Below are 8,830 nucleotides of genomic sequence, written 5' to 3'. Positions count from 1 at the left end.
GGCTTTGATAATGGAGCATTCTTGGTTTGTCCGACATCCATATCAGTTATATTCCTGCTTTTTTTATTACGCTTTATCGATCATTGTGTGAGAAATCGATTGACAAATTAGATTTTGGAATTTTGTTCAAGGAAACATTATACACTGAAAGATACCTGTCATCTAAATCCCAAGAACGACTATGCAAGTAGAGCCTACCTTCCCTGCCCTCGAACAGCTATCAAATACAAAATTTCTGAACAGTGGGCCAATTTATTTCAATATTAACTAACGAAACTGATAAAATAACGCAATCTAACAGATTATTTTATGATTTAATAAAATTTCAACCTATACATTGGATATCCAATAATCACGATAAATTTTATTGAAACATTATTATGGGAAGGTGCAAACTGATCGATTTTAAGGATCCTGACTATGGAGTGGAATGGCGCTATGAGATGTAACAGCAGCGAATTTAGAAATAATTAACATTTATTTCGTCATTGAAAAGTAACATAGACACAGACGTTTAGTTAAAACACGTTTACTTCGAATGCCAGCACGTGAATCTCGACACGTGGTACGTTACACAAAGAAAGAAGTGGAGCGGCAAACGTGGAGTAAGTCAGCCAGATTACTGGTTAAGATTCATCAAGATCGCAGAAATCACTTTACGCCAGTCACTCGTTCAACGATAGATAGAATTCAGAAGAAATCTTCTCTAGTCCACATATAAGCTCACTGGGTCAAAGCACTACTGTCAAAGCGGTCATTCTTAGAGAAGAAAGCCCACTTCCGAAATTCCGTACAACTCAGGAATTTTGCAAAATAAAATTAGCAAACATGAGCACATCTATCCCGTGATGAAACTGAGGCTTGAATTCGAACACGAGAGGTGTTTACGTCGAACTGGAGTCTCATGGTTTACAAAGAAACACTACTAGGCCCTTGGGAATGAAATACAAATTGAACGATAAATTAAATAAAATTTAACACAAACATCCAATAAAGCACACGACACATTCATATGATACACGAAACTAACTAAGACTGTACATCTCGGGGCAGCTCCGCTCATGCACAACAAGTTGCAGATGTTCGAAAGGTCTCATCAGATAGACTGAATACTAAGGAAATAATTGATGCGGCGTGATTGTCAATCCCACAGACCTGGGTGTCTAGTGGAAACTCATACAAAACTCTCACACACTTCGAATTGGAAATTACAGATACTACTCAGAGCATCCGTACTCATCGGCGTCCTTGCGAAACCTAAAATTAACCTTGCTCGTCGCCGGGGTCTGCACAGAAAACCGGAAGGACTCAGGGAGCCTAAGCGGTTTCTACCTGTAACAACCTCACAATGGATGCTAACTAGTGGCCAATAATGCTTCTCTGACCCAATGTAGCCGTGTTTGAAACGTTACACAAAGTTTTTCTTATCTGCTCTTAACAATCATGGAAACCTCTTGGCGACTGAGGAAACCTGAAGCGTCAGCTACAGGCAAACCATACATTCGTCCTAGCAGACGACAGATGGGGCAGGGGAGATACGACATGAATACATGTTAATGAATACACATGAATACTCAGATACACACAGAACACAGATATGAAATTGTAATTGAAAAAGGCTTTCAACTTTGGCATTGAAATGCTGCTGTAATATCATGCACTCTCGACCATCTTTCTCTCCAAACACACTCATACCGAATACTGGAGTCATTAGCGAAACTGTAGGTTGCTTTCCTAGATCACTGGAACAGCTCACATGGGGACATTTCATAACCTTGCCCTTCCTGAGAAAAAACTTAGCAGGCAGTGTCCTTACCATGGAAGGACATTTCCAATCATTTTTTTATTAAAATGAAAATTTTGTACAATATACAGATAAGAAAAACCATGTGTGAATGAGAAACCAATATTTTTCGAAGTATTCCAGTATCAGTCTTAAACTAAACATTTTATCTTACGCACAATGTAAGACGAATTACATCGAAAGATAGATTTTGGGTGAACTCATGAGCATGACCATTTACAAAATTGTCACAGAGCACTTCATCTTTGAATGAGATACACAAAGATAAAAGATAAGATCACAAAAGGGCTTTATTATAAACTAAGTGTCATCTACAAGCAAATCGAAGGAGTAAACACAGAAATGTACAAAATCATAATGCAAAAAAAAAAAAAAAACACAAAAATGCAAGTTACAGAGAAGTAAATTTACATAGTTTACAAGATGAAATATAACGAAAAAGAACAGATAAAACAAGTCAAACTATTAAGTCATAACGTCTTTATGTAGAGGACACCAGGTGCAGCTTTCCTCACATTCTGGGGGTTATGTTCATTTAAGTTTCGTCTTTAGTCACCACAGAACATTAATTCGCTTACATTTCTCAAAATTGGACATCTTGTTATTGGTGAGTAGTGCTAAAACGCAGTGTCGCGAATTAGTCAAATAGACTGAAAATCATTAATTTTACAAGCGTAACATTAAACAAGTAAATGTGAAAATTTTTGTTTTTTTCCTGCTCTCAAGCGCATAGAACTTTTAAGGAGAGTGGAGTATGAACATTCCATCTTCGTTAATCATGTAGATTAAAGTTCATTCTACTCACGAAAAACAATAATATAAAGCAACTTCATTGGATAATTTTCAGACCTGCTGAAAGAAAACACATATGATTTACCTACTTTGAAACGTAGGTCACATGCACAAGCACTGCTGGGCTTGGGTTTTGGGTGTGGACTTCCTCGTGGGATATTTGGGATGGGGGAAGTGGGAGGACTTGATGTGCAGTTGTCAGCAACTGTTGACTGTTCGTCTGCGACATAAGTAACCTCCTTGCCTCTGACGCATCTCTTCTGCCTGGATGTGGTTCATATCGACCCCACACCATATTGCATCCACAGGCGGACCACAGGACTCAGTGCCACGTGCAGATGCTACAGATGGGCGTCGACAAAAATACAGAATGATAACAACCCAAACGCCACGTTGTCCACACACGGTCGGTTCGTTTGTAAGGATTCGCCCAGCTCACAGCTCACCTTGGTGTGGTGTCTCAGTGAGTGCAATATCGACAGCCATTGCTGATAACTCACCGCCCTGAGTGTGCTAATTCTTCTACTGCTACCATGGATGTAGGTCACGCAACACCGCAATACCCGACTCCCGCTTTCAGACACGCCTCTTTATGTAACAAAATGCTTCTTTGGCCATTAGCTGCTTTTTTTATTTAAAACCAAAATCTTAGCCGTTTTCGGTCACAGACCATCTTCACAGATTGTATCGAAAGGTACAAAAAGAAAAGAAAAATATACACATAGTATAGAGGAAATATAACAAATTTTCCGAGAAAATGCAAAATGTACATAATGCTTACAGAGTTAAAACTGTTTAACCCATAAGATCACATCTCTCATTATTTAAATAATGAGCATGTCTCACAATCAGAGCATGTAATGAATTTCAGTATACAATACAGCACTTTTAAAAGCAAACATACTAATGACATGTGAAACAAAGCAGTGCTGAAGAGAAGATCAGAGGTGTAAGTATCACAATTATATAAAACAATCAGGGGCTGGCCAAAGGTCTTCAAAAGTATTTTTGTCATATTGTACAGAAAGATCTCGATCATAAGTTTCTTGCTGAATACATGGCACTGGACTATCTAAGGCAAAAATCTTTGGTACAGTTTCACATGTAAACAGAAAAGCCAAGTAGGTGTTCCCAAACATAGAATAAAATCTATCATAAAATTTAAGATTGAAATCGTTGTAAAACCTTAATGCCAACAGCGTAATCACTGCATATACTCGATGAAAAGTATGTAAACAACCATAAATTATATAGCAGACGCAATAAAAGTAGTTACCATAATATAAAAAAAACTAAAATACAATGATCAGAAATAGGTCACCTAGCATTCATACGCATCTAACTTAAGGTAGTTAACCATTGTAAGACGTCATGGTCTCCTGACATTCAATGCTTACATATTCTGCCCTCACAACCTTGTTCCGCACATCAAGACGCTTCATTCGAACCCAAACTCGGTAAGATAAGGTCAGTGTTGTATGAATTCATTTAAAGGAAATGCAATTGACAGGTGAGCGCACTGTGGTTGAAATACTCGAGGCTGACGTGCACACATACATTCCAGACAAGACGGTCACAGAAGCTTTTAGTGTCGGAGAGAGGCCGCACAACAGGACGCCAGTCCATTCAGAGGACGACCCAGCCCATGTCGGCCGGTGACCGACCGTAGCAGACAGCGTGGGCCCGAGTGGAAACGGGGGAACAACCCCATGTTCGGCTTAAAAGCAAATTCCGCTACATTGTGTGGGAGCGGCCAGCATACGCATTCTTGACACATAGCACACAGTTTCAGAGATTTTCACAGGGAGACAGCAAACGCCAAACGCCAAAGGTACAAGTTTCCAGATTGTTCGCCGTAAACGAAACGTCATTATCCCGTTTTAGAAGAGCAATGCTGATTGGAGGACGATATTTCTGACGCCTTGAGCTGAAGAATAATGGAAGGGACTGAAAGATATACCCCTTCACATCAGGCATGGAGAGGGGCCGTTCCGTTGTCGCTCTTGGAGAGAACACGTAACGAGAGCGTACGCGCTCTTACGTGTACTCGAAAGAGCGAGGAACAAGTATCTCGTCAGTACTTCACTGGGAGACCACCTCTATCGAGAGCTAATCGAAGGGCGACCCAAATTGAGTCCTTGCGAGTAGGCGTTGTTCACTATGTTGGTCGACACAATTATTACGCGGTGTGAACGGACAGAGTTATAGTTAAACACCTTCGAGCGATTTTTTGCGTGGCATCACAGTGGACTGGTTATGTGATCGGTGTACCACGCCAATAATTAGACTAGGGCCAAATAGGAATCCTTTACTTCATCAAGGCGTAGGGACAGTTTGATTGGTGAAGGTCAATCCAGATACAACGAGAATTATCTTATTTGTCAGCAGAGAGCGTTGCAGACAGCAGTCATCGCAGCTTACGGTATTGTTCGCTACAGCTCTTGTGGGCCCCATATTTCCTCCACAACAGTACACTTCACTGCATTTCACACGCGACAGACTCGACCGTACCTAGCAACATTCTAAAGGATAATTATTCAAATTGAGTAGGCACCCCTCTCAGCCTCACCTTAAACTTTGTATAGAAATCTCATTAGCGAATCGTATCCTTGAGAGCTAACTTCACATTCCGAAAAGAACCAAGATATAACTTGTTCAATTCATAACTGAAAGAGCCATTGTGATTTCGCAGAATTTTTGCAAAAATAAAAAAATTAATAACTTTCGTTAGTTTCATGTTTTTCTTACACTAAGTAGCACGGCTACAGTACCCACGTATCCCACTAGTTACGTAAGAAATTTTGTGAATTTTTGTGTCATTTCCTTACAGCAGGCGACTCCAGAAGATCTTTATTGCCTAAAGTTTTCAGGTATTTCGCTTTAGAAAGTTAGGAACGTCTGTCTGACTTCTGTAGTAGTGTGGGGGTGGAAATTGCATCTTGCAGGAGCCACAGGGTAAAGGGTACATCTCAGATTAATCCGTAGCGCAGAGTAACAGATTAACTCCACACGCTCAGACAATTTGTGTACAATATTAACTAAATTTGGAGGAAACCATCACATGTAAATAAAGTTTAGTTAAAGTGCTTAATAAGTAGCCCAGCATGTCAGTAATGCTAATACCATAAAGAAGGGGAGTGAGGTAAATAACCACAGTATAATCAATAATGTCCCCAAATCTGGCCTTGGGGAATGTTGATAACACATGTGTATAAAAGTGGTAGTGATAAGTAAGTTTATTTATCAGAGTAAAACTTTAACCCAAAAGCGTTAGAGGCTCAGCTACTACAAATATATTTCGGAGGTCAAATAGAAAATTTTTTCCAATAAATGAAAAGCACCAGTTTGCTTTTGTTCTAGAGTAAGCTGTAGAACAAGAGCAAACTGGGGTTTTTATTTATTATAATGTTGTTTTACCAAGAACCAACGGAAGATTCAGTTAACATGGGAAGTCTTTCGTCTAATTCACGCAAGTGATTGCTAAACAAAATATGTACTTGCATAAGAAAAGACTTGAAAACATTAAACGGAAATAGACCTCGGGCTACAGCTGAGTAACTAATACATCGGTAATGAAGGTTATGCAGATAAAGACATTTGAAAATTGCAGTTTTAATTAAGAGAGTAACATATGACCCATTTATCATTAAGATGAGAGCTATATCATTAGAGTAAGAACATACTTCACATAAATGGCAAGTTATATACCTGAAGTCCATGTCAAATACAATACTTAAGAATAGAATTGTTGAGTGATTAACATACTAAATTTAAAACAGCATTAGAGAAGTTACAAAATTTTTCCAAGCAATCGTCTAATCTCTTCAGTACTGCTTCTCCCACATATCATTGGTGTCTTTTCGTTTAAAAGTTCTGTGGTGTGGGGTTAATCTTTTATTCTGTTATTCTGCACAACGGATTAATCTGAGATGTACCCTTTACCCTGTGTCTCCTTCAAGATACAATTTCCACCGCCACACTACTACAGAAGTCAGACACACGCTCCTAACGTTCTAAAGAGAAATGCTTGAAAAACTTTTAGCAATAAATACCTTCTGGAGTTGTCTGCTGTAAGGAAATGACATAAAAATTCACCAATTTCTTACATAACTAGTGGGGTACTTGGGTTAGGGAGTAGTGCTAGTTAGTGTAAGAAAAACATGGAACTAACGAAAGTTATTATTTATTTTGCAAAAAATCTGAGAAATCACAATGACACTTTTTAGTTATGAATTGAACAAGTTATATCCTGGTTCTTTTCGGAATATGAAGTTACCTTTCAAGGATAGGATTCGCTAACGAAATTTCTATACAAAGTTTAAGATGTTAGTTAACCTGGCAGAATGGCTGAGAGGCGCACCTACTCAACTTGAATAATTAACCTTTAGAATGTTGTTAGGCAGAGTCGAGGCTCTTGCGTGTGAAATGCAGTGAAGTGTACTGTTGTGGTGGAAATATGGGGCTCGCAATAGCTGTAGCGCACAATATCATAAGCTGCGATGACTGCTGTCACCGCCACTCGCTGCTGACAAATAAGATAACTCTCGTTCCATCTGGATTGACCTTCGCCAATCAAACTGTCCCTATGCCTTGATGAAGTGAAGGATTCCTATTCGCCCCTAGTGTAACTATTGGTGTGGTACACCGGTCACATAACCAGTCCACCGCGATGCCACTCAGGCGTTTAACTATAACTCTGTCTGTTCACACCACACACTAAGTGTGTCAGCCAACACAGCGAACAACGCTTGCTCACAAGGACTCAATTTGGGTCGCCCTTCAATTCGCTCTCGACAGAGGTGCTCTGCCAGTGAAGTACTGACGAAAGAATTGTTCATCGGTCTTTGAAGTCCACGTACGAGCGCTCACGCTGTCGTTACGTGTTCTCGCTCCAAGAGCGACGACGGAACAACCCCTCTCCACGTCAGGCGTGAAGGGGAATATCTTCCGGTCTCTTACATTATTCCTTTAGATCAAGGCGTCAGAAATATCGTCCGGCAATCAACATTTCTCTACTAAAACCATACGGCAGGAGTTGCATGACAGCAGTAACATAAGCGGACTGATGGCATTTGTAGATGACGAGCTGTTCGTTGTTAAGTGGTCACTCCAGAAGAATTATAAAAGACAAATGTAATGTGGCCGCCCACGAACTTGAGGGCTGTTGTTGAAGTGTTAAACTGTTACTAGCATCTCACAAAACAACGTACCTCTAGTTGGAAGGAATACGTTACTGGGAGAATGAAGGCGACCAATCTGGTAACTTGTAGCTCTGGCATTTGGCGTTTGCTGTCTCCCTGTGAAAATCTCTGAAACTGTGTGCTATGTGTAAAGAATGTGTATGCTGGTCGCTCCCACACAATGTAGCGGAATTTGCTTATAAGCCGAACACTGGGTTGTTCCCCCCTTTGACTCGGGCCCACTCTGTCCGCTATGGCGGTCACTGGCTCACATGGTCTGGGTCGTCCTCTGAAGGGATTGGCGTCCTGTTGTGCGACCTCTCTCCCGCTCTAAAAGCCTGTGTCACCGTCGTGTCAGGAATGTATGTGTGCACGCCAGCGTCCAGTATTTCAACCACAGTGCGCTCACTTGTGACTTGCATATTTTTTACATGAATTCATACAACATTGACTTTATCCTATCGAGTTTGGGTTCGAATAAAGCGTCTTGATGTGCGGAACATGACTGTGAGGTCGGAATATGTAAGCAATGAAGGTCAGGAGACCATGACGTCTTACACAGTAACGATTTGAAACAGAATGAACGACAAAATAAGTATTTAATAATTTAAGAGTGAATGTGGATACGACGAAGAGTAGTCACATAGCAAAAAAAAAAAAAAAAAATGCATTCTCTCTTGTCGATATCCTTGCACACATCAGAGGACACGTTCTCGCCCAGCGAAAGTAATGTAACAAACCCCACACAAATCTACACTTTTTGGGATGTCACAATTAAGTAAACACGTGGCTCACTACAGTAATTAACTGCGCTTCATACCGCCTTCCATTACTACAGCCACGTAAACACATAATACTGTTTATACCACAAGAGGAATCAGTTAGATTACTACAAACATGTATCATGATTTAAGACACAACACAAACAGTTCTGTTACTACAAAAACATAAATTTTGCCTATATTCTTCAGGGGATACCGATGTGCTTCACATCGCTCGACATCTTCCTCACGCCCGATGCGGCGCTTTCCTGTCATCTCCCACATCTCCCCAG

The sequence above is a fragment of the Schistocerca gregaria genome, chromosome 1, assembly GCF_023897955.1.
Source record: "Schistocerca gregaria isolate iqSchGreg1 chromosome 1, iqSchGreg1.2, whole genome shotgun sequence".
Lineage (NCBI taxonomy): Eukaryota > Metazoa > Arthropoda > Insecta > Orthoptera > Acrididae > Schistocerca > Schistocerca gregaria.
This window is presented reverse-complemented; position numbering follows the sequence as displayed.